This window comes from Ambystoma mexicanum, chromosome 1p (genome assembly GCF_040938575.1).
Source record: "Ambystoma mexicanum isolate Mex_15411 chromosome 1p, UKY_AmexF1_1, whole genome shotgun sequence".
NCBI classification, from domain to species: domain Eukaryota; kingdom Metazoa; phylum Chordata; class Amphibia; order Caudata; family Ambystomatidae; genus Ambystoma; species Ambystoma mexicanum.
This window is the reverse complement of record NC_090921.1, coordinates 211,245,537-211,272,188: the sequence shown is the minus strand read 5'-3', so window position 1 is coordinate 211,272,188 and position 26,652 is coordinate 211,245,537. Positions and strand designations below refer to the sequence as shown.

The following is a 26,652-nucleotide window of genomic DNA, read 5'->3' as shown; positions in this document are numbered from 1 at the left end:
CTTGGACCACGTGCCTCTGGTAGTGGGATTGCCCCTTGCCCTTATGTAAAGTTAACCACGGTTGACTGCTACATAGATGGCACTACTGAGCAGGACACGGGGCATCCATCTTTTGTGCCCCCTTTCGACTCCATCTTGGGTAAACAGGCATCACTGCGATAGTACAGCAATGCTCAGCTTCCTTTCCAGCGCAGCAGCCAAGGTCAGAGACACACAAGGCGTGCAGGCAGCTGGCTGGCCCCCACCCTTGCATTCCCCCTGCGAAGGAAAGCTCTGTGCTTCCATTCTCACGCTGAAGCTGGAGAAAGTTGCAACAATCAATATGCTACAGTTTTCTTCCTCTGAGATCACTGTTCGTCTGAAAACCGGCATGTGAACCAGGATGAGCTAAGCACTTTCTGCTTGATTCGTCCTCAAACGTGCAAGCCACCCACCCCCATTAGAACAATTTATTGCCATCCTGACCCTGCACCTCCTGTAAGGTATTTCTTTCAAGTGCCAGACCCTCGCCTGTGCTGCGAAACCCACCAAATACACTCCTTACTAACCTTAAGCATTTTTACTACTATATATGTTTTTACTTGTACTAATGAGTTTGAAACCTAGGAAAAGATGTGAAACACAGCCTGATTTTTCTACATACACAATAAGGTCAAGGCCTCCAATTAAAGCCACAAATGACCCAATTGTACTGACAATCATTGTGTGTGACTTATGTAGAAATGAGACAATTAGCATAAAATGTTTTAAATAATTTGTTATTTATTGTGTAACATATTAGCTTAGGTAGTGACCACAGTGACCGGACCATGACCTGCATGGAGCACAAGATGTTTGACGTCCGTCAGCCACTCAGCCAACCAGGAGGAAGAGATGCCACCCACACCTACAGCACCACACCGCCTGGCCAATCGGGTCCATTTAGCATTTTTTGTTAGAGTTACTTTAACTAATATAAATATAAGAGTGATGTAATGAGGGGCTGGAGGGTTTTTTTGGGTCATTTCCTAGCTGGAGAAATAAACCATCCTTTGAACTCTTGAAGCCGGGTCTCAGTGCCTCTTTCCCCGACAAGGGGTTGTGACTGCCATTTTATTTTTCTCTCACATGTAGTAAGCCGGGGAAAGGCACCTACACTGCCTAAGACGCAAGTAAAAATGAACAAGCAATGGCGAAAAAAGGAGCCCTCCATTGCAGCAGAATGATGGCACTCCTGTGCATTAGCGCAGCTGATTTGACAGCCTGTGAGTAATGAAATTAGTGTCAATGCCACCAGCCATTCAAGTAAACTTGCAATTGTAAATGAAAAATAGGTCAAAATGTAAGCAAGGGGATACATTGCATCGCCCCAGCACTCCACATAAGTTGGGGTGAAGGGGAGGGTGCTGGCTCACTATATACAAGTAAAGGGGATGGAAATCCCTCTTTACCCCTTGTGAACAGCAGTTCACCCAACTATATTAAAGAGAAATTAAAGAGAAGAACAAGTTACTTTCTTACCTGGTAACTTTCTTTCGATGGGATGGTCCGACGACGTATTCCATATCTATGACATGTAATCACCACAGCTGTGCTGCTTCGGAAACTTTTTTCTGCGTCCTGCGTCGATGGAGTCGATGCGCCGTCGTCGAGGACCTCCTCCGACGTCATCCGATGTGATAAGTAGGACGCACGACGCCCATAGCCTCAGTTGTAGTTTTTTCCCCCAGAACGTGTGACATTAGTCAACTGCCAGTCAGACACAAAGCCTTGCGGAACGTAAGCTGCAATCGCAAAAGAAATTCTGCAGCGGGGAAGGCAGGGCGGGAGCAATATGGAATACGTCGTCGGACCATCACATCGAAAGAACGTTACCAGGTAAGAAAGTAACTTGTTCTTCGAGGGGATTGGGTCCTCCGACGTATTCCATATCTATGACAGACTCCCAAAGCAGTACCAGAGCAAGGAGGAGGGAAAGAATTTAGAATCAAAATTTAGAATAGCCAATCAAATAGCAGAGCAAATGACCGCCTTGCCAAAGGCCAGATCCTGTCCTCGGATGGAATCGAGGGAATAGTGACGTACAAATGTATGTACTGAAGCCCAGGTGGCTGCATCACAGATGTTGCGAATAGGAACACCCCTCTGCAGGGCAGTAGATGCAGCCATACCCCTGGTAGAATGGGCCCGCAAGCCAGCCGGTGGGTCCTTACCCGCCAAGCGGTAACACTCCGAGATGGCCATAATAATCCAGCGAGACAGTCTGTTTCGTCACAGATTGCCCCAAACGCTTTCCAGCATAAGCAATAAAGAGTTGATCGTCCACTCTGACCCGGGACATGCCTGAAACATAAAAGCTTAAAGCTCTCCTAGGATCAAGCCTGTGGAGCCTCTCCTCTTCCTTACCAGGATGCGGAGGAGGATAGAATGCCGGAAGAACAACCTTCTGGGCCAAATGAAATTCCGTCACTACCTTCAGAAGAAAAGAAGGACGAACTCCAAGGACAACCCTGTCCTTGTGAAATACAGTGAAGGGTGGTGAAGGCAAGCGTCCCCAACCAGCACGATCCTCCCCGCAATGAGAGACAATGACGGACTCTCCCAAGTTGGGAATAAAGCCAAGACAGAGTGCGGGTGAGCTTAAATGGGAGTTTATCAATCAGAATAGGGCATGCAAAGAACTCTGCAAACTCCGAGAGCGCTCTGCCCGACAATAGCAAAGACAGGCGTATGTATTTACAAAAAACGTCATAAGAACCTACATACTATAGGGGGCACAAGTTCGTTGGGATTGGGTGACGATGACTAACTATAGGTGCTGCTGCGATGCGGTTGGCTTTGGCTGGAAGACGTCACTGGTCAACCTCGTGGGTTGGGCTGGGCCTGGCAGGTTGGCTGAGTTCATCCGGGCGATGTTGTTGTGCCCTTGCGGCCAGTGGCAGAGATGAATGTCTTTTCCTGACTTATTTGCCCTAGGCCCTGCACACCGCAGTCATTCAGTCATTACAATATTATCTTCTTTAGTAAATCTTCCAATAGGTTATTCTATAGGTTAATGCAACACAGGAGGAATGCACCTTGTGAGGGGTCTGATGGTAATACGTCAGGACATGGTTACCAGTGTCCTGTTGACCGGGGCCATAGGTCGAGGTGCTAAGCTTCAGGGCCTGGGACGGGCGGTACAGGTCTTTTCTGTCTTGTTAGATGTTGTTATGGATGTGCCGCTGTGTGTTGTGAAAGTGTTGGGTGTCCTGATTGCACAGGGCCATGAGTTTAAGATGATCCGGTGGGTTGTGGGGTTTACGACAGGGCGCCTTTGGAAGTGTGTGTTCAGGCAGAGGTTTACTGCTGTGTTGTAAATAATGCAGGTGGCGGGCCGTGGCCTTGGGTGCTGCAGAGGGGGCTACAAATCTTTGAAGCGGCTCCAGTCTGGTTGGGGGAGGTGGAGCAGCGCGGCGCGGGCCTCTGCTTTCATGTTTGCCAGTCTTCGCAGGGAGGGAGGGGGAATGGCCTTGCACATATTCACAAAGGTATCTCCCTCGTGTGTTGCCGACTTTAGGTAAAAACAAACATTTGAACACTCTATAATACTTATTCAAATCACTTTAAAACATGCATTTCAACTGTGCTGGATGTGTCTCGATTATATCCAGTCTGGGTACCTTATTCGTACACTATGTTTTAACAACTACAGTATTTAGTTGTGTGCATATACATTTGCAGTAAGTGAGGTAGTAGCGAGGTTGGTGGAGTACATAGAAAGTAACCCGGCACTGTACGTGACGGTGGTGGTACATAAGGGGCTTTAGACATACACACATGACAAGTGCATTCTCGCACATCCTTTACATGAGCCCTCTGTATGGTTACATTCGTTTTCTTGTGTACTCTAGCAGCATTAGTTCAGTTATGGCGCGGGACCGCGGGGTGTACGATTTTCAATGATGCATATAAAGAATAATCCCCCAGAATGCTTTTATCATTTGCGCACCCCTGCAGGGGTGTGGGTCCTTCATTGCTGGTGTCATGTAAACATGCGTTTCTTACAATAATTACACAATTTTACAGGTTTCTTTAGTAGAAGTAGTTTTATGGAAAGGATACACGTATTAAAAGTAGTTTTTGACATTCGTATTTGGGTATTTTTCTGCTTTCATCAGATGACCATTCTACAGATCTTCCCATCAACCAGGCCTCGCTGACCGGGTCACTCTGGGAGCAGTGATACACTGTGGGCGGTGAAATGTTACAGTGTTAGTATCTTATGCTAGTTCATGTCCGTCTTGTTCGTGGGAACGGGCTCACAGCGGATCTGCCAGGGTGCTGCGGCGACAGGGATAATTGAAACTCTCCAAGGGTGGGGGCCGCGCTACAGTGCGCTGAGCTCACACCATCTTTGATTGACAAAATGGTTTCTGGGTCTAGCTAAATTCAATATGTGTGGGCAATGTCTTCAGCAGGTGAACCCTCCACCACCTGCGCCCGTGTGGTCTGAGGGGACGTCCAATGAGCCATGGCCCTCACCTGGGGGGGGGATGCAGGCAAGGAGGGTCTTTTGGACCACTCCTCCCCTACAGTGGCTTAACTGAAAGTGCCTGTAACTCACTCACTCTGCGAGCGGAAGTAACCGCAACTAAAAACACAGTTTTCAGAGTTAACAGCATCAAAGGGCAAGAATGTAAAGGCTCAAACGGAGCACCCATAAGAAACTTAAGAACAAGGTTTAAATCCCAACCGGGCACCAGGAAAGGTGACTGAGGGAACACATTAGTGAGCCCTTTCAGAAACTGTGAAATTAAAGGGATTTCATAGTAAGAACACTCTTCAGACGAGCACTTAAAGATGGACAGCGCCGCCAGGTAACCTTTAATGGTACCCACTTGCAAGCCCCTGTGGGCCAAAGAAAGTAGAAAAAGGACACAACCATGGGGATGTCACATGCAAAAGGATCCACATTCTGAACTCTGCACCAGTCGCAGAACTTACGGCAACGGTACAGAGACTTTGTTGCTGGCCTTCGGGCCGAAAACAACACCTCCATCACGTCTTCAGGAGGTCCCAATCCTTATACCTCAACCTTTCAGAAGCCAAGCGTGAAGGTTGAGGGATCTGACCTCTGGATGGAGAACCTGACCCCCCCTCCCGTGAGAGCAGATCGTCTCGGTAGGGAAGACGACGTGGAGGGCAGATGGACAAGTCGGGAAGGTCCGGGTACCACGTCCTCCGAGCCCACGCCGGAGCAATGAGGATCATCCGGGAACCGAACTTCCGTAACCTCCGCAGCACTTGCGGGATGACTGGGACTGGAGGAAACGCGTACAGCAGCGGGAATGACCACTCCACCACAAACGGGTCTCCTAAGGCTCCTTTTGGAGGAAATTCCTGCAAGCAAAACCTTTCGCACTTCCGGTTGACACTGGAGGCGAAGAGATCCACTTGAGGGGTCCCCCAAAGGGCAAAGATCTCCAGGAGAATCTCCTGAGCCAACTCCCACTCGTGAGAGATCGCGCTCTGCCTGCTCAGAGTGTCCGCCGTCACGTTTTCGTCTCCGGCCAGATGAACTGCTGAGATCGAAACTTCCTGCTGGATGGCCCAGAACTAGAGGTGCATCGCCTCCCTGCACAGAGGAAGTGACCCTGCCCCCCCTTTTTGTTGAGGTAGTGCATGGCCACTGTGTTGTCCGTCAGGATCAGGACACTCTTTCCTCGCAGAGTCGGCAGAAAAGCCTTCAGGGCTAGCCTGACGGCCCTCAGCTCCAACAGATTGATATGGAGTCTGGACTCTGACGGAGACCAACGACCGCTGACTGTCAGCCGGTTGGCATGAGCTCCCCATCCCGTGAGGGATGCATCCGTCACGATCATCACCTCCGGCCGGGGAAGCCAAAATGGAGCCCCCTTCATCAAGTTGCCTTCGACGGCCCACCACAGAAGGTCCCGGGCGACCGAGGGCGGCACCTGAACCGGGTCCGACATCCTGCCGGAGGACTGCGACCATTGCGTCTTGAGTGCCCACTGCAAAGATCTCATCCACAGGCGAGCCTCTGGCACCAGAAGAATGCAAGATGCCATGAGGCCGAGCAACCTCAAGAACCCGAACGCTGGGAGCGTCTGGGCATGCTGAAACTTGTGCACCATCTGCTGAATGTGAAGAGCCCTCACCTGGGGAGGAAAACACTGCCCCAGGGAAGTGTCGAGTACTGCTCCGATGTACTGGAGCCGCTGTGTTGGCGTCAAATGGGACTTCTTTAAATTGAGGGAGAAGCCCAGCCTGTGAAGGGAGTGGCAGGTGACGGACAGATGATCCAGGACATGCTCGGGAGAGCTCCCCCTGATCAACCAATCGTCCAGGTAGGGGTAGACGTGAATCCCCTTGCCTGAGATGCGCTGCCGCCACCACCATGAGCTTGGTGAAAACCCTCGGGGCGGAGGTCAATCCAAACGGCAGGACCCGAAACTGAAAGCGCGAGTCGCCAACCGCGAACCTCAGGTACTTCTTGTGCTTGGGATGGATCCACACATGGAAGTAAGCATCCTTGAGGTCGAGTGACACCAACCAGTCCTGAAGCTGAAGGGCCTGGAGGACTTGAGAGAGAGGGTAACCATCTTGAACTTGTCCTTCCTGAGGAGTTTGTTCAAACCGCGCAAGTCCATGATGGGTCTCAATCCCCTGTCTTTCTTCGAAATCAAAAAATAAGGGGAAAACCATCCCTTGTTCCTCTCCGCTACAGGCACCAGTGCTATGGTGCCTTTCTCCAGCAGGGCTTGAATTTCCTGCGCAAGGAGCGGATCCGGACTCTGCAAAGAGAGGTTCCCCGGTGGATTGTCGCAAGGCCTGTGCCGAAAGGGAAGACAGTAGCCGTGAGTCATGATCTCCAGAACCCACACATCTGAAGTAATGGCTTGCCAATCTACAAGATGCTGCGCCAGCCTTCCCCCAACCGGCGAACCATGGGACATGGCCTCATGACTGAGTGGGAGTGGCGTCACCTGAGGGCAAAGCGGCAACTGCCCGAGCGGCCTTGGCACCACGGGTACCCTGTCGTCCACCTCTGGTACCCCTGCGTTGGCCTCTTTGACTGCCAGCTCCTCTCGCTTTACTGAAGGACGAGTAATCGCGAAAGGAACCACCCCTCCACGGCTGTCCCCTAGGACGAAAAGGCGGAGCTTGGCGAACTGCAGCACCCAACGACTTTGCTGCAGCTTTTGAGGTCTGCAATCTCTCAAGGCTCTCGTCAGCCTTGCTGCCAAAAAGGTGTTCACCGTCAAAGGGCATGTTGAGGAGCCGGGACTGCACATCAGGAGCAAACCCCGACTTCCGCAACCACGCAAACCTGCGTATCACGGTGCTCGCCGCCATGGACCTACTGACGCATTCAGCTAAGTCCAAACCCAACTGAACGGACTCACATGGCATCCTTACCATCCTGGACCATAGCAAGGAAACCATCCCGTTCGTCCCCTTCGGGAATATGTTCAGCCGCTAACGCAACAAAGTTTCACAGAGTGTGTGTGAAACGAGACAAGGCACAAATGGAGTTGGCCGCCTGAAGCGCCATACCACCAGAAGAAAACACTTTCTTTGCCCAGCCATCAAAACGTTTGTCGTCCCTATCAGGAGGGATGGTAGGGTACGACGCCTGCTTTGCCGGGGCCGTGGCCGCCTGCACCACCAAACTCTCCAGAGTGGGGTGCCTGGTCAAGTAGCAGGGGTCGCTCCTGGCTGGACGGTATTTTCGCGACAAGGATCTGCCCACTGCCGGGAGACTCTCCGGAGCAGTCCAAGCCGCCGCCACCCTTCTCTGTAAAGCCATATGGAACGGCAGTACCGGGTCAGTTGGGGGACCAACATCAAGGATGTCCGTTAGATCATCCTGCACAAACTCCCCTGGGTGAGCAGACCATCCCAAGTACTCAGAAACCCTAGACATAAGGCGCCGGTACGAGGAATCAGCATGAGAGCCAGGCTCAGGCCTACAAAACTCCACCTGCAGAGAGGTGTCCAGTCCACTGGCATCATGCAGTGACTGCCTCAAATCGTCAAACTGACTATGGCCCGAGACAATTTAATCTAGAACCTGACTAGGAACCAGGCCATCAGAATCCTAATCCGCCTCTGAAATATAATCCAGGTGGCGAAAAGAAGGCACCCGAGAGTGCTTGCTCTTAACCAGAGCCTTCCTAGGGGGTTCCCCCGTGCCACCTCTGACACGAAAGGCGTCGAGCGAATCGGCATCGAGGAAATCGGCGTCGACATCAGATGCAGAGCCGCCAGCATCAGCGGCGTCGACACAGCTCTCGAAGCCGGAGCCCCGAGCATGTCCTTCGACGACCTGAGCATCGACGGCTTCGACGACTTCCTCGGAGCCGGAGCCTCGAGAAAGCCTGTCGACGCCCTCGACGTCTCAGACGTCAATGTCTTCCTCGAAGACCTCACAGGTGCACACGGTCTCGAACGCGTCGAGGACCGGGACCTGGAACGGGTACGTCGAGAACGAGTCTCCTTGTCCAAACGGGACCTCTCCCGTGACTCGTGCCGACCACTCTTGCGAGCGGCTTCTCTCGACCTCTCACGGCCGACCCCACTCGGGGGCGCGGATGGCTTAGTACCCTGCGACTCAAGAATCGCCAGCATTTTCTTCCCGAAGGAAGCCCATTCCTCTGGCGTCGCACGGCTGGTGGGGTAAGCGACGTGTCGGGCAGAGTCCTCCGAAAAGGACCTGGAAGACGACCAGGCTGAGGAGTGGCGAGACCGACTCCTAGGAGACCCACGAGACTTCCGACGATGACGCAGAGAGTCACCCCTCGAATCATCCGTCGAAAGCCCTGCAGACTTCGACTTCTGGGGCTTGGACACCCGACCTACCGACAATTTCTTATGTTCGCGTAAGGCTTTGGACTAGAGTGACTGGCAGTCGATACAGTCATCCGTGTCGAGGGGCCTCCCCGAGGCACCAGAGGCAGGCGTCGTGCGAGTCCATCACCGACATCTTGGACCCACACTCCCCGCACTTCTTGAAAGCCGGACGCGGGGTCGAAGACGAAGTAGAAGACATCTTCACACGAAGGATTTTCACAAAAACTAACAGGTTCGAAGAACCGAGAAGAACAGAACTCCAAAGAGTCGAGGCGTTAACCGAGATTCACGAAGCAACACGTTCGCGGAAAAAACGGAACTGAGGCTACGGGCGTTGTGCGTCCTACTTATCACATCGGATAACGTCGGAGGAGGTCCTCAACGACGGGTCATCGACGCAGGAAAAAGTTTCCGAAGCAGCACAGCTGTGGTGATTACATGTCATAGATATGGAATACGTCGGAGGACCCAATCCCCTCGAAATAACTATTTAAAAAGCTGTGTGCTGTCATAGTACTTTAGTCAGTCCAAATTTATAGGAAACTAACTCCAATCTCACTCTATGGAGAGACATAGAAAGGTCACACATAAAAAGAGTAAAAGACTAGGGGAGAGGGGAAAACGATACCCACTCATCTAGGGATAAGGTAATATAATAACCATGTCTAAGCCAACGGTTTCTGGGGTCGGCATGTCAGGTAGATTTATCATAAATATGAAAATCGTACCAACACCCACAATCTTCGGCCTTGTATTCCACTCAAAGGAGAGGGATATCCTGTGCGGGTCTGTGTTTGACATTTTTGAATCAAAGTCCGCACACCTCTTAAAACCTGTTTTTGCAGTAGACCTACTCAAAAATCGTGAAGTACGCAATAGGAAAAACCTATCTGTCCAACTAACACTGTCCGACTAAGGAAAATACTATAACAGTATTTGTCCCTTACACATACACACAATAAATCATATAGGTATCATATGGCCAAAATAACAGTTGGATTCAAACAAACATATATCCTTGTAACCAGGGTCAGATCCCCTTCCACAGGATTAATTCAGGATTTTCCAAACCAAAGTTCAAAGTAAGAAAGCTCCTTTCAATATTCTGCTTTGAACTCAAGTTATTTTCCTTCCACAAGTCTTTCACTTGAACAGTCTTACGATTCACCAGAATGTGACACTCCTCAAAAAACTTGTCAAAGTTCCACAAATCTTATTCTTGTTTGATAAACAGAAGAATATCTTCACACTTCTGGTCAGTTTTCAATGTAATTTCTCTTCTTTAAAAAACAATTACTTCCACACCTTTATAAACAACAAAGTTCTGTCAGGATGGTTTTAGCACAGTTCAGCATTGAACACTACATGGACTTGCTACTTTCTTACCACCACATTGTAGTACTTCTATTATCTTCTTCCTGGTCCACTGACCTGCCTGGACTAACCACTAATAGACACTTTCCTTGTGCATTAGCCTACTAGGATAAAACTCCTACCACTACTACAAGTACTTTGTGGTGAGGCTGCTTCAAATGTTCCACACTTCATTCCTTAAATATGGAAAAGTAAAACCCAACAATCTTTTCATGAATAGGTCACAACACAGGCAATGTTTCATTTGCCCCAGTTAATGCAGATTCTATTCCTCTCCCCCTTGATAATTGTTACAAGGAGGGCTTCTGTCTGCAATCTTTTGATTTTCAATTACTGTCTTTTTAAGATTTGGCAATACTGGTTTGCCTGAATTGCCCTTCTTGTACTTCAGCAATATTGGTTATAATTATGTGGGGCATCAGACACACCCACAGCGCTCTCAGGCCTAGGGTTGGCTTTTCCAGTCATACTTCAGCGTTTTTTTAATACCGTTCTCCACGCTTGGCATGAGCAATACGCCCAGCAGTCTTCGTCAGCAGCCATGGTTCTGGATGATAGCACCAGGCACAGTCCACGAGCTGCATCTTCATGGAAGAGGAGGCAGGAGATGCAGTTCTTATGGAGAATTTTCCTGCCCCATATTCAGTCTGAGGCACAACTTAAACAGGGCCTTCTTTCTTAGCTAGCCACAGGCTCACAGCTGACACCTAACAGAGCGCTGGCACAGTCCGGAAGCCCCAAAATGTTGAATTGTAAATCCAATAGCTTTTCAATTTCAAACAGAGCAAAAAAGAAACACCCGTTGGAGATATTCCTCCCGCCAACGGGCTGAAAAAATCAAAAAGTAAAACAGGCTTGTAGAATGTAGGCCAGCAGCACACCACATGCCACAATGGCCTGCCAGTGCATGAACTTCAGAAGCCTGTTTATGTAAACTGACTACTTAGGTGATAAAGAAAAAAAAAAAAAGGGGGGGGGGGGGGGTTCCAAGCCTGGGAGCGGGAATATTCAAAAGTATGAATCTATAAAAGTCCCAAATGCAGAAAAATGTTAAAAAAAAAAAAAAGCAAAGACAACCTTCCCCTTCACATTCTGGGTTCGGATCTACGTAAAAAGTCTGACAGAAAAGTTTGATGAGAAATGTACCCACCACAAAAGGTTTGTACATTTCCCATGAGAACATAATTTAAAAAACCCTCCAAAACCCACAACCCCAACACCCCCACAACACACCCCCACCCTTCTTAACTTTTAAAACACTGTGTCCCAGTTCCCTTTCACTTCCGTAATTGGGAACCGGCACCAGGGTCCTTTTCTTTATTTTTTTTGTGCAGCTGCTGGGGTTCCTCCCCCACCCACAACCCCCGCTCACTATACTGTGTAGTATATTGAGCAGGGTGTTGTGGGGGACACCTCTGCAGTCTGTTTCGTGTGCGCTGCGGGGGTGTCCCCCCGCCCCCCAAACCATACTATATAGTATGGTGAGCAGAGTGTTGGGGAATTGGGGGGGGGGGGAGGGTACACCTCTGCACTGTTTCTTTTTTTTTTTAAATGCATGCCACACCAAAGGTTCAAACTTTTGGTGTTTGAACCTTTGGTGGCATGCATTTACGACCTTTTTGTATAGGTCAACCTTTTTTTTCCCCCCCCCGGTAATTTCTACTGATTCCCTGGTTTCACCTCTACTGCTCCTTAGAATGTTAGGGCAGTGTGTTCACAATAGATGGCTAGCCAACTAATGTCAGCCTTCTTACAAGCCTCAAAATATAAAGTATTCCCTTCAGAGTGAGTGAGTGAGTGAGTGAGTGAGTGAGTGAGTGAGTGAGTGAGTGAGTGAGTGAGTGAGTGAGTGAGTGAGTGAGTGAGTGAGTGAGTGAGTGAGTGAGTGAGTGAGTGAGTGAGTGAGTGAGTGAGTGAGTGAGTGAGTGAGTGAGTGAGTGAGTGAGAGAGAGAGAGAGAGAGAGAGAGAGAGAGAGAGAGAGAGTGAGTGAGTGAGTGAGAGAGAGAGAGAGAGAGAGAGAGAGAACGAGTGTGTGTGCGTGTGTGTGCGCGTGAATGTGTGCGAGAAAGTGTGCGCGTGTGCGTCTCCCTGTCCTTTGGCAGGAAGGGCTCCAGAGGGTCTGCAAAGGCAGGAAGTGGGGGTGGGAGTGGGGTTTAACACTCCCCTGACCTTTGTCTGCCAGAGTGCCTGAATGGAACCAGTTTCCAGTGGGAACTGGCTGCCTTGATTGGACAGCCAGCCACCCACTTCTGTAAAATGCTGAGTGTTTGCAGAGGAGTGAGTGGTAAATCTGAATATAAGAGAAGGTGAGGTTCCAGCGACTTAGAAGGCAAGTCGACCACTAGAACAGAAATTCCGAAGCAGAAGACGACCAGAGACACCTACAGACGCTTCCAGTAACCGTGAAGCGACCACTGTTGTCCTGCCCAATTTTCTGATCAACAGAGGAGCTCCGAAGACTACTCCTTCTGTTTGGCTGGTGGGACCAACCAGCCTCAAGACAAACTACTAATCGAGCCAGCTCCTGAGGTGCCATCACCTTCCAGGGCTGCACACTGTAAATACCAGCAGACCTCCGACTCATTTGCAGTGCAACTATCTTTGCAAGGCTGAACCAATTCAGAATTTCAGTGAGCTCCAGAGGCACGATCCCAGTCATCTAAGTGCCCTCATCAAAGTGCAGGACTACAGAATCGAAGATCAACTGGGCAATAAACATCCTTTGTTGGAGCTCATAAAAAAGGCGCAAAAACCACAGACCAACCAAGAAGACCAAAAATATCTGTGCCAACGGTCCTCTCACGACTGCTGCCGTGACATCCCAATCAGAGTCTTTGTCACCAAACCGAGGAATCAGGCGACCGGGTCCGTCGCTGCTGCACAGGAGAGAATCCAGCTACATTTGCTTCTTGTAACCTAAGGTACTGTGGGGCTAAAAGTAGAAGTTAGCTTAAACCCAAGAGTCGTTCCAGTGTGACTAGAGTGAGTTACAAGGTCTTTGGTTGTCCACCCATACTTCTGGCCCTGGCTGTACAGCTTGCGTCCTTTAGGGTGTCGCTTGCACACTTGAGTTGTCTTACTAAGCATTTCTGATTCTAGTGGCTAAAGTATCCTGGGAAACTTTGCCTTTCCAGTTGCTACATAAGACTTTATTCACTCCTAGAATGACATTGTTGCCAGTTAGAGATTGGACTCACAAAGCATTAGGAGCCTTAAAAAGGTGCTACTAAAACGTCTAAAACTGCTCAAGCGTGAATAACCATCCTTTTCCTTCCCATAGGCTGTCTGCTGCGAGTTGACGATCTAAATGCTATTACCGTTAAACTATATTCTATGCGACAATGGGTTTTTGTTATATAAAAAGTATTTACTTACCTGCCCGTGTATTAAGTACATATATTTTTATAAACTAAGTGTAAAAGTGTTTATTTGGACTATTGTATGGACTCGGTTCTGTGTTCTTACCTACAGCTTGCATCCTCCTAAGTTAAGCCTGGCTGCTCTGCCATTCTACCAGATCATTTGGGTAGTACAGAGTATAGAGTTGGGAACCTGTATACCAAGGGAGAGTTTTATAGCTCCTTACCTCAAGTGGACTTTAGGAAACCTCCCCCAACATACAGAAGCAAAGAAATCCTAAAAGGTCACAAAAAGAGTGAAATGAGCACCAATTAAGGCTATTCAACCTTATCAGAAATCCCATTCCTTGAACCTCTTTCAAAGAGAAAGCAGAGCCAAAAATGGGTTATTTAACTGAGCAGCGATCAGCCAGGGGACTAGAAGAAAAGGAATTTTGTCACTTGGAAGGCACTGAACATGTTCCTGAAGATCAAAAATACTGTTTTGGAAGTCAAATCACAGATAGTGTCACAAAACTGATTCCTAGTGTGAAGCTTGTATTAAAAGACCATGGTGCTTTGCATTACACAGAAGTGCAATGCCAATTGCTGTCAGGAAGTCTAGCTCTACTAGATTGTCTTCTATAAGTTCACATCCTTTGAAGATAGCCACCACTCAGCCTGTTAAACCCTGGAATTATAAATACCTTGCCTACATAAATCGATGAATGCTCCTTAAAAAGCTCACACACCTCATTCTAGCAAATAAATTCCAAACCTCCAGCCTACGCCTCGCTCGTTTAATCCCAATTATTCAGTCGAAAGTACCAAGCAACAGCTCTGGTGCTTGCCCCGTGAACTTTACTAGTTCAGCATTCTTTTTACCTAGTGAGTCTGATTCCAAGTCCTCATTGAGGACACAGTCCATTTGAGAGACTATTCGCCACTCAGATGGGGTGCCCAAATAGTAATACAAAAATGTTTGAACTGAACTGTCCAGACCAGAGCCACACACTCAACAGGGAGAACCAGTGGTTCAATATTTAAACAAAATTCGAGCCAGCTAAATTATGTAATGTGAACAAATCTCTTGAAGTAATTTAATAAAATGTATTAATAAAATAAAGTAAACAATTGCCCATTAATTCTTGGGCACCTTTACACAACGCTGGTTCCTTTTCAATCATGGTAGTCGCATAACAATCCATTTGAAAAAACAAAACAATCTTGTATTTTATAACATATGAGATAATGATTACATATGTAACATCAATGAGGGTTACAGTTTAACGAATACTACTAGCCCTACGTGTTTCGGGACAGAGTCCCATCTTTAGGGATGCAACTTAATGTTTCCTAAAAATGATAGTTAAGAAGTTACTGATCGAAATTAGAAGATTTCTCAGAGGAAACATTAATATTTTAGAAGAGCACAGCTAATAACACTAACCAGATAGGTATCAACTGTGCCACATCAATCTACAGTGTGTTTGCTCAATTGCACAATTAGTTACCAAAAGTAAGAAAAGGAATCGTGCAAGAATGGAAATCAACTGCACAAGGCACCACTCGTGACCCTGTGCACAACTGAAAACTTCAAATGAGTTTAAGATTTAAAAAGGAAAAGAACCACTTAAACGAAGAAAAAGAAAAATCAGACCTCATGTGACAAGCTATACCTGCCACACTTGCTTGTGTATATCCGAATTAAAAGGTTGTTCAAGTGGTAAAAAAAACACTAAAATAAAGGCAACAAGGATTGTAAATATCCTGCAAGTAAACCAGGAGGAGCAATAACACGTGATGTGAAGGGTAAAAATCGTACCAACTACTCAGTCCACGGAAGCAAGTAGACCAGGTCAGGTAAAAACCGCGCTCAGCGGCGCTGGGCGCCTGACTCCCAAAGAGAGCCAGACCACTGGACGACCCGGAAATTAACACACCACCATATTGGAGTGGGTCTCCTATTCGTAATATCAATACAAAATATGCGAGGATAAGGAAAAAAAAACATCCACCACTAAAAAGGGTGAAAGAAAAACAATAGAATAGTGAGGGCAAACGCAACCACTGGTTGGTAAGGTGAAAGAATAAGGAAAGGTCCAACTAAGAGCAAACCCAAAAGTAAAGGGTCAACAGTAAAGATAATAGAGCAGCAATGGCGCACTCAGCTAGAAGATAAACAGTGAGCCTAATTGAAGCTTATGGAAAACTTCAAATGAAGCAGTTTAAATCAAAGTCCATATTCATTCCTTTTGGATGTAAAGAAAAAGTGTCTACATCCAAAAGACTTCGCTGGTGAAGCCCCTTCTAGAACAGCTGACGGGTTCTGAAATGGCAAATTGAAGTTGCACCACTGTGTGTCCCTCTTTAAAATGCACTGCCACCAGACATTTTAGGTTGAGTCCAAATCTGGAATTCACGTCCAGTCCAGCGTTGTTTCGCTTTTCGTGTTGTAAACACCCCATACAAAAGGGCAAAAGGACATTTCACTGCATAGATTACGTTAGCAGAGTCACAGGTATATACAGATTTCAACTTAACATTTTAGCCAGAGTAAGGATGATTGATCGTAGGATCTTGTAGGATATTATGTCAATGCGCGCATGAATAAAAAGGGATGATCCAATTTTGATAGATTTAGATTGTCTAGACTAGGGGTTTCCAACCATTGCGTTAGCAAGAGCTACTTGTAGTTAATGGCCAACATGCAGGTGCTACTGGCGAGACTTATTGGGGTGCTGAAGTCCATGCGTATGACAATTTTCCCCAAGATTATTTCCCAGCCATTTATTTGCTCTTTACATAACTAAATGCTTTCACAATGATCTTAACTTCAAAAAATGTATTTCATTATTATTTATTAGTTTGTCTCCTCAAAATGGTGAAGCATTTCAGAATGTAGGCATCCAATCGAGCCATTCACTGAAAGTTGACACTGTATGCTAGCCACCACTGTGCAGAAATCTGGTGTGTAGCTAAAAAAGCAACAGCACTCGGAAGCTGTCATACAGTCAAAGTTTTAATTTTAGGAAGGTCAAGTCTTAAAAGAGCAAATTCGCAGAGAGGGGCAATCACATTGGCTGATGGTGCAGATAACCTCCTTGCCATATTGTTTGCACCTAAATAACATGACAGACCACTTTGGGACAGTTATAAAAATAAATCACTTACAGACTCAGCCACAGGAGTGACTGCATCCTTCACAATTAAACAATCTGTAAAAGTACATGTTTCAAATTAAATAATTAGCAACTTTAAAGAATGTCTAACAAAATTTGCATTGAAATTTTAGTTTAGCTAATTTCTAGGATCCAGGACAGCTTCATTTGGGGACATTATCATCATAATGTGTGTGTATTATTGCAAAATGCCTCAACTCATCTCTTCCCCCACCTCCCCAATGTAACTGGACACCGTAGATTAAAGATGAACATTCTATTTTTTACGATTGAAGAAAGAACATCGGATTCCCACTTATCCTTTGCCTCATGTTGGACGGTGTGTCTGTATCCGCTTCATTGATTTCAACAATGGTAGTTAGATTGTTATTGCACATGCAGCCCCAAAAGAAACAGAGTATTTCAATCAATGCGTTGAGTTTTAAAACCATTATATACCACGTTCTCTTTTCTCAACAAATACAATACCCTGCCAATTTAGAGTATCCCCAATTCAGGCAAATTGGTCACATGCCAAGTAACAGAATTCAGCCATTGAAAAGTAAGCCAATTCAATTCCTACTTTGTTGACTACCATTAAAAGATGTGTCAAAACAATTGGTATGATGGAAAAAAATGAACATATGGAAACCAAGTGATCAAGATATATGGGAAAAGTGTAAATCACAGGGGTAAAATAACATTGTTTTTATAGCAATGACTCAAAACTTGTTTGAATCATAAAACAAACCAACCAGACAAAACATGAATCATTCTATTTACATTTTGAGCAAAGAGTATGGTAGTAGCAAGGGGGGGGAACATTCATAATGGGTAGCAACCTGACACCCGACGCCCTATGAAGGAGGCAGTATCAGTACAGCTCACAAAGAGATAAGAGTGGTGCTCATATATTACACCATTTCAACCCAGTATTGAAAGGCTGTAAATCCCTCACCAGAATTTGATTACATGCAGGTTTCCCACAGATCTCTGTAGATCTCCCGGTTTGTGTGCATAGCCAAAAAGGATCAACCCTATTCATTGCTCTCCCACCACATGGCTCTCCTCAATGTTCTCTCCTTGTATTCACAACCCAGTTTTCGTATAGTGCTCTGTTAATTAGTAACTAGGTTTAAGCTATATTAATGCTATACATACCAAAATATATACAAATAAACCACTGCTCACTTTTCTCACCCAATTACTTCATACAACACAGGCTGCACAACTCTCAAATCATGTTTTTTAAGTCCTGACATTGATAGTATATGTAATTTATGGGTTCTCATGTTTATGCTGATGACACCCAACTATTTTTATCTTTCATTTACACCTAGTATGCATATGAATTGCTCTGCCTATCTCTGCAATTAGAATCTGGATATCGGACCACTTTTTTGTCCACAACCATTCTAAGACTGAAGTATTCTTTCTTCCTGCAAATACTATTCCTCTGCCTGTTTACCCTCCCTTTGTCCTATTTTCCCCTTTTCATCTGCCTTTTTCTCTTCCTTCCCACAATCCCAGCCTCCATCTTTACACTAATCTCTCCTTCGTTCCTCACATCTCGATTACATCCCGTTCCTGTCGTTTTCATCTTTTCAATATTCAGAAAGAGACCTTTTCCAACTTTCATTGCCACTAAGCTTCTAATCTCTTCTTTGATCTTCTCTCGACTGCCCATTGTTCTCCCCATCTCTCGTCTAGCCCCTCTTAAGTCTTTAATTCCTCCATTCATATTCTGTATTCTTTAGCTATTCGTGATTCCATCTCTGTCTCTTTGGCCTCTCTTCGATGGCTACTCTTGCAATCTCAGCTTAAATTCAATTTTCTCTGTCTAGTATTCAAATCCCTCTATGGACTTCATCTCACGTTTCCTTTTATGTTCCTTCTTGTACTCTTCGCTCTCAAACCCACATTCTTTTAACTGTGCCTCGCCCTTGATGCGCAGCTTCTCGCTTCCGTTCTTTCTTTGTTGGCTGCTCTGCAGAGAGAGGAAGAGCATTTCACTAGAGTCTATTCACTCCTATTCTACCTTCTGTGCTGCTCTGAAAACTCTTACTTCAATCTAATTGAATGTTAGTTTCACCGAGTTATATTTTTATTGCATTATCCTTTTCATTCCAATTGTACTGTCAATTGGGTTTTTACAGAACCTTGGCATAAGGCGCTACATAAATGACAAATTCCCGTTCAGTGTTTTAAGTGGACAATCACGACAATGCAGTGCAGCTAGTTATTTTCCACATTTAAATGTAGAATTGTTTACGCTTGAATTACTGTTTTGGGACGCGCATAGATGTGGGTTCTTCCTTGTCAGGATAAATGTCATCTTAAATTTTAATACAATTGGGTACTGCTTTAAAAACAAAGAACTTAGTATTTTCAAATAAAAAAATTTAAAATCGGTTTTACCATAAACAGCAACATGTACCACTGGATGTACCTTTTTTCTTGAAAGTTGGGACTCAAAGATTGCCTTATGTCTACACACGCTGAGAAAATATTACAGCAGTAGCTTTATTTTCCTCATTCTGATTGAAAGCCTACATTTATCAACATGTAAGTAATGCTAAATGGAATAAATCTAACAGGATCAAAAGACTGAAACGATCAGAACCCCAGCTTGGTTTCACATGGCATGCAGATTTCTAATCTGCCCTCATTTGCACCTCTGGTGACAATAGCCACAAAACCAATTTCCCCATCTACTTTTTCTATTTATCATTAACACTTTGTTGGGACACAGCTTTTGACTGTTTGCTTTGCCAGAAACGGAGAGGGAGGGGGCAGGGGGAATAAGCCCAGGGACTTCAGACAAAAATAAATGCAGTGCTGATTGTGTCTGAAGCAAGGAGCTACTGGGAAGGCTCAGGTCAGCTATCAGTGGCGATCTACTGTCTAGACTTTGAGTATCGGTCTAGACATTTCACATTCTGCACGTCCCAAAGAGTTGGATGATTTATTCCTATATGCAAAAATAGGTAATGTGGAAAAAAACTCAGATGTAACATTATCATGTTGTAAAATCTCCTAATGCATGGCGATTATTCCTTCAACCTTTTTACTTTGTTGTGAATAAGTATATTGTAACCCACAATTATCAGATTAAACATTCTGCAAATGTTTACTGCATTTAAGTGTTGCCGCTTTGTTCTTTGCTGCTTATTGCCCCCGACTCGAAAGCATTCTAACATTAACAATGTCTCATTTTCTTTGGGATAAGCTACAATCCGCCAAATTCTAGAAGCTGCCTAAAAGGAAGACTCTTAATCGTAGTAGCAGGGTGGAAACTCTCGTCATGCAGAAGAATATTTCTGTCAGTAGGTTTCACAAACAATGATGTCATAACTTGTCCATTCACCACTTCCTGGACTTGCAAGTATAGGACGAGAATCAAGCACTGGTCAGTACACCAAGTAAATGTATCCCATCATGGAGAGAATTTAGATCATACAAAAATGATGAACATTCAGTCAGTGCGACAACCCACACCCAAGAAATGTTGTCAATGTACTGTCTGCAAAAGAGTAGATGTGATCTCAATGCACCTGCATATCAAGTGTTTTCGAAATGAAAGAAAAAAAATAACTTGCGTAACACATGGCCATTCTTGACACCACTGAGGCCCCGGTCATTTGTAGAGAAATAGCCATTCCTAAAGTGGAACATTGTTCAGTACAAGTTTCAGGGTTAACAAGAATATCTTCATTCCCTCTTCATGTGGAGACACCACATGTATAAAACAAGAGAGGTTTACTATATTTATGATAACCACAGAAATACAAGGACAGGTCAAAACAATTATTTGGCCTGAATTCTTGGACTGTTTATGAATATAGAAATGAGTTACTCAATTCTAGCAATCACTAGAGAGGTTAGCCGCTGAATGCATATTACCCACCCACTCAGGGGGTTATTACTAAACATGCAAAGAAACAATAGATCATTGGTACAAGAATTAAAATATATATATGTAGGAAAACGAGAGATTAAATCAAATGTTTTTACTACTGAATATGGTGACAAAAGCAATTCGAAAAGTTCAAGGGTTACAAGTGCTTAGATACATTGAAAATAATCAGCAGATTGTGAAACAAATTGAAAACAAATCGTAAAAACAAATTACATATATCAAAGGTGAGATAAAACAACTCAGTGATTTGAATCTGAAGCACTATCCTCTCTAACATATATTTTGATATTGTGAGAACAGAAATATAAATGCATGTGCAATTTGCTAATGAGTTCATTGCATCATGAGTTCCCTTATTTGGTACAATAGTTCATTGTTGACATAGCAAAAGTTGTTTGGTGGGGAAATCAATGATACAGGGTCTTTTGATGCAAGATATCTGATCAATTGCCACATGTAAACATCAACACAACAGTGTTTGGAAGTACAATGGAGTTCAGTTGTCTAAAGAAATCACCTCTCTCCTTCAGGTAAGTAGGTGTGGTCTTAATCAATTGCTGAACAATTTGATCTATGTACTGAGCTAAAGGTTACAGCACACTATTCATGACCACAACTTTAATTTGTGCGCTCCCCAGTTGGTGGCAGCGAGATGGTTATGAAACATTGCAAAATAATGGTGCAAGGAGGAGTTGGACAGATTGAGAACATTCTAAATTATCTTGAATGAAATTATAGAAATAAATCCCATTTTTCCCTTTTGCTAGAGGGAATACCCTGCCTATCTAAAGGAACTAAAGGTGCATCCAAACGAACTCCAACTGACCCAACCACTATAGAACTAAATTAAATAGGCCAAGAGAATGTCTTTCTTTCCCAGGTCTTTTCTTCTCTTCTGATAGTCTCTTTATATACAAGTTCTTCCTTGGTACAGATATTTCTTATTGTAATCTTCTTGGATAGTCCCTTCGATCAACTCTTTTAGCTCTTTGAAAATACCCTCAGGTTTTGTGCTTTGTGGTATACTTAGAATATCTTTCTTTCAGATGTGTTCTCACACTCTAGTCTAAACTCGCAGACTCTTCCCAGTCTTAATTCAGGCTTTCCTAATTTGGGTTTGTCGTGATCCCTGTTCAGGTCTTCCTGGTCAGATTCTCTCTGAAGTGGTCTCCCCTGAAATTGTTCACTTCACAATCGTATTTTCCGGTCTCTCATTACGTGACTATGTTGGGCTTTATCCAGTCTTCACAGCTAAGGCATCCCCCAGCTGGGATGGTTTTACAGGTTTTTCATGTCTCTTGTTAACTGGTCTTTCTAGGGACAACTCGTCCTCAGGACTGGGCTAAGTTTCTCTTCAAATAATATTGCCTTAACCAGGCTATAAGTTACTGGCTTTCTTGGGTTGTCACCATTCCAATTATAAAGTCTTTGGTTTAACGTCTTATCCTTAGAACTGGGACAAGTTTCTTCATACATAATGATGCAGGGAAAGGGTGCAAGTTTCGGCTCAGGTGATGCTCGTCAGTATTTGGCTTCTCGATCCTCACCCCTGCCGGCGTCCAGTTCTCGGCTTCTCGTTGGGTTACTGCTGTACACCGGCGCTGGCGAAAGGAAGCTGTTAATGCGGAGACCAGCGTAGTTGGAAGCATGATTGTTCGGGCATCCCGACCACCATGCATCAGATGTGGTCACGGCATCACAGAGTACTTGGTTCCTCACAAGGATTTTTTTGCTGTTGTATGCGCAAGGCCTCTCGTTTCTGCACTGGCGCTCTTAGATCCCTTGAAAGCCGCAGGCTCAACGACCTGTCTTGGCAGTCTACCGCAAGCGTGATGTTGTCATGGGGCTTCCTCTAAGTACAATACTCTCCCTCTTCCTTCTCAGACTCATCCTAGTTAAATGCATGTACTGCCTTCAAGAGACCGCTCCTTGATTTCTCATAGCATTGCCTTCAGCCAAATGTAAAGCTGCCACATTGTTCCTTAGAGCAGTGGTAGGTGGTCTACGGAGTTCCTCAGAGGAACAGGGGAGCCATTGATCACAAAGGGGAGTCTCTGCCAGTGAGGTCCCATTTGCCTTGACCGCTAGGGAGTGTCTTGTGGAGCGGGCCCACCTCCTTACCCTTAAAGGGGGAGCCACCCCCTTGGAGAGAAGGGACAACTACCTGAGATTCGTCACACCATCCTTGCCCACCTCACCACCAGTCGTCATACTCGCCCCACTTGGAAATAGTAAAGGGACTAGCAATACTATTTTCTACAGCAGACAGATTACTTGCTTTGCAAGTTTAATGTTTGCAAAGGGAAATTAAGTGGGTACAGTAACAATTTTCCTGGGTGTTAAGGAACAAGTTACTTACCTGTAACTGTTCTCCAGCATGGGTCTGGCATGGATTCACATGCTCATGAATATTCCCCGTCAGGCTGGGAATCCTCGGTAAAGAAAATAATCAGTATCAGTTTAATTTCTGATCTGTCTTTCTTAGTAGTAACCAATCACTGGTCTCTGGGTCATACTGCCCCCAGCCAATGACTGCCCTCTCTCTAAGCCCCGCCCCTGGCAGCCATCTTCAGATTTGGTAGCACATAAAGTGGCAGTATGACCAAGTGAAGAGCCGCATAGGTGAAGGAGGGAGGGTTTGCATGTGAATCCATGCCAGACCCATGCTGGAGAACAACAGTTACAGGTAAGTAACTTGTTCCTTCTGCAGCATGGGGTCTGGCATGGATTCACATGCTCATTAATATAAGAATACATAGCAGTACACACATACACAACCACGGGAGGTGGCAAGGCTCAACATTAAGCATCTCTTACCTCCTCACCTGGCTGACCTTAAGCGAACAGGTCGCGCAGCACTGCCTGGCCAACTCTGGATTCCTCCCTGGAATCCCGGTCGATGCAGTAGAATCTCGTGAAGGAAGTTGTGTGTCGACCTCCACGTAGCAGCCCTGCAATGTCCAGCAGGGGCACACCAGACAAGAACGCCGTGGTAGCAGCGATCACTCTGGTCGAATGGGCTCTCGGACGGCCGGGCAACGGTCGGTTTGCCAACCGATGACAGTGCAGGATGCAGCCAGAGAGTCATCTGGAAATGGAAGCCTTTGAGAGAGCCTTTCCTCGGTTCACAGGTCCAAAGTTCATAAACAGCTGTGATGTCCTCCGAAAACTCTCATGCGGTCCACGTAGAACTTCAGCGCTCTAGCCACATCCAGCGAGTGCAAAGTCCGCTCGGCCGGCGACAAAGGGGACTGGAAACAGACTGGCAGCACCTTGGGCATGAAGGAGGGGTGCGCCCTCCGCACCACCATCGTCTCGTGGAAAGTCAAGTATGGAGGCTTGCAGGAAAGGGCACGCGTCGTGCAGAGGTGATGGCCACAAGGAACGCTGTCTTCCATGACAGAAACTTCAACGGAGCCGAATGCAAGGGCTCGAATGGCGGGCCCATGAGCCTTGTCAGCACCACGTTGAGTTCCCACGCCGGGGCCGGAGCCTTCACCGGCAGGAACGATCGGAACAGTCCTTTCATAAACTCCTTTACCAGGCGATGAGACCACAGGGACCGTCCTGCAGTTCTGGTGTACCGGGAAATCGCTGCCAGATGCATCTTGATGGAAGCGCGAGCTAGTCCAGCTTTGGCCAGCGACAGCAAGTACGGTAGCACTTGAGGGGCTGTAATCCTGTAAGAGTATTTAGCATTTTTTTTCATGCAGCACCACTGCATGGGTTTGGTGCATTGCTATAATGCGGTACAGCAAGGCATGTGTTGCCAGTGTGACATGGACATGTAAATGAAAACAGGCTATTCAGTCAAAAACGATTTCTACATTTAAAATGCAAATACTTTTTTTTTCACAGTTAAAAGCATATATTTTTTTTTTCTCACCTGAAATTCCTCTGTTGCAGGAGACACATTTGAGGATGAATGAACTAACCTCATTAACAATACTAACGATTCTAACTCAATAATATAATGTGTTCTCCAGTGCAAAATGAGATGGAAAATGACAGGCTCTGAAAGTCATTTTAAACGCGCATCCAGATTTTTCTTTGCTTTTATCTGCGCTCTGTCCACAGTATTTGCAGGAAGCAAAGACTCGAATAAGGAAGCAAAGACTCGAATTACTCCGTAATGGCCACTGCCCCCCCCCCCTCTTTTTCCGCCAGGGTCTTCACGGGGGTCTTCTTGATGGGCTTAAAAGAGGATTCCCTCCGCGGAGGCAGGGAAACTCTAGACCTCGAGGTCGCCTCCACTGGGATAGCCCCCACAGGCTTCGCCAGGGCCGCAGCGACTCCCTTGATAGAGGCCTTAGCCAGGAGGATCAAGGCCTTCACCGCGCTTGAGGCATGCACCTTAGGGGGAGGGTCATCACCTCCCTCCCCCTCGGCCGGTTCCTCCGAGATCGACCGGGGCCTCTCCAGAAGCTTAGCCGGGTTCTCGGATTTCCTCTTCCCCGAACCAGAGCGTTGGCTCGTTGTTGATGGCGTCGGTGAAGGCACGCCCTGCCTGGCAGCCAAGGAGCACGACCGTTCGGCGCTCCCGGTGCCCTTGGACTTGCGGTGCTTTGCCTTCTGTTGGGCCCACGTCACCAGGGCGCCCTCACAGGACTTAGAAGACCGCTCGGACTTCTCACCTGCTGGGCTCTTGCCTTCCAGCCAGTTGGAAAGACTGGTCCGGCGATCCCTCATCGTCCGATCCGTCATGTTAAAGCAAAACGCAGTGTCCTTCTCCACGTGTGTTTTGTCCTCGTGGAGGCAGTAAAGGCATTTCGAATGCTCGTCCTCCTGGACTACATTTTGTAGGTTGCATACAGGGCAGATCCTGAACAGTTTGCCGGGAGTCGAGCTTCCCTTATCCTGGGCCATGTTCTTCTCGTCCACGAGGTAGGCCTCAGAAACTTCTGGAATCCTCCAAGAAGAGTAACTTGATGAAAACTTCACCTTTGAGGGGCGTAGGTAAATCCGAAACGGGTCCCCGTTAATCAGAAGTAGAAACGGTGGAGCTTGAGGCTCAACTAACCGAAAAAAAATAAAAAATGAGATCAATCTCTTTGAAAAAGCGCAAAACGCAATAAAAGCTCGAGAGCTATAGAACGAGGACTCCCGACACTTGAGCGTGCGGTAAAAATCTGAAGATGGCTGCCAGGGGCGGGGCTTAAGGAGAGGGCAGTCATTGGCTGGGGGCAGTATGACCCAGAGACCAATGATTGGTTACTATTAAGAAAGACAGATCAGAAACGAAACTGATACTGATTTTTTCTTTACCGAGGATTCCCAGCCTGACGACAGGAAATATTCATGAGCATGTGAATCCATGCCAGACCCCATGCTGGAGAATAGTAATAAACTCTTTACGTGTGCTAGCTTTGCAGGTAATAGCCTGCATCCCTAGTTGAGCTCCTTGCTTTGCTCGTGTCTATTCTAAGCTCTGGCAATTACTAGGCATATCTGCAAGGAGTGAACACTAAAATGTGCTAGATTGGGAATAGAAGGACTAGAAAAAGGGTAATCTGGTTACATGGCATCATCAGGTCACACCAAGGTGAACACAAGCCTTTTTACCCAAGTGGAGTACATTATTAAAAGAAAAGCAATGGAATACTGCTAGGATGTTGGCTGCAACACCTAAAAAGAATCCATATGTAAAAAAAAGTCACACTATTCAGTCAAAGACCACCCACATGGAACCTCCCCAGGTAGGTTTTTATTTATTTTTTAAGTCCCCCTGTCAGGCTGTCACTGCACCCCTTTGCTGATGTGCAGCCCTTTTTAGCGCATACGGCTACTAGGGTATAAGCGTCTATCAAGCACGCTATTTTGGTTGCCTGGAATCATGCACCACCCTCATACACAAATACACAAGCTCATGCGTGCACCATTAAACAGGACAGCGCACAAATACTTCAGTCGAGTCAAATATTAAAATATATAGGCCATTCACCTGCCACATTCCAGCAACCCAGGGAACAAATCTTTCTACCAATTCAAAGATCTCCAACAGCCAAGGACTTAATTCCTATGCAC

At 46.1% G+C, this 26,652-nt stretch overlaps 1 protein-coding gene across 2 annotated transcripts in view; it reads right to left on the bottom strand.

Annotated features, from left to right (window-relative positions):
• The window catches only part of CNTROB (centrobin, centriole duplication and spindle assembly protein), a 369,000-nt gene that overhangs the window by 163,343 nt on the left and 179,005 nt on the right, over positions 1–26,652 (bottom strand). The gene's annotated exons all lie outside the window — the stretch shown is intronic.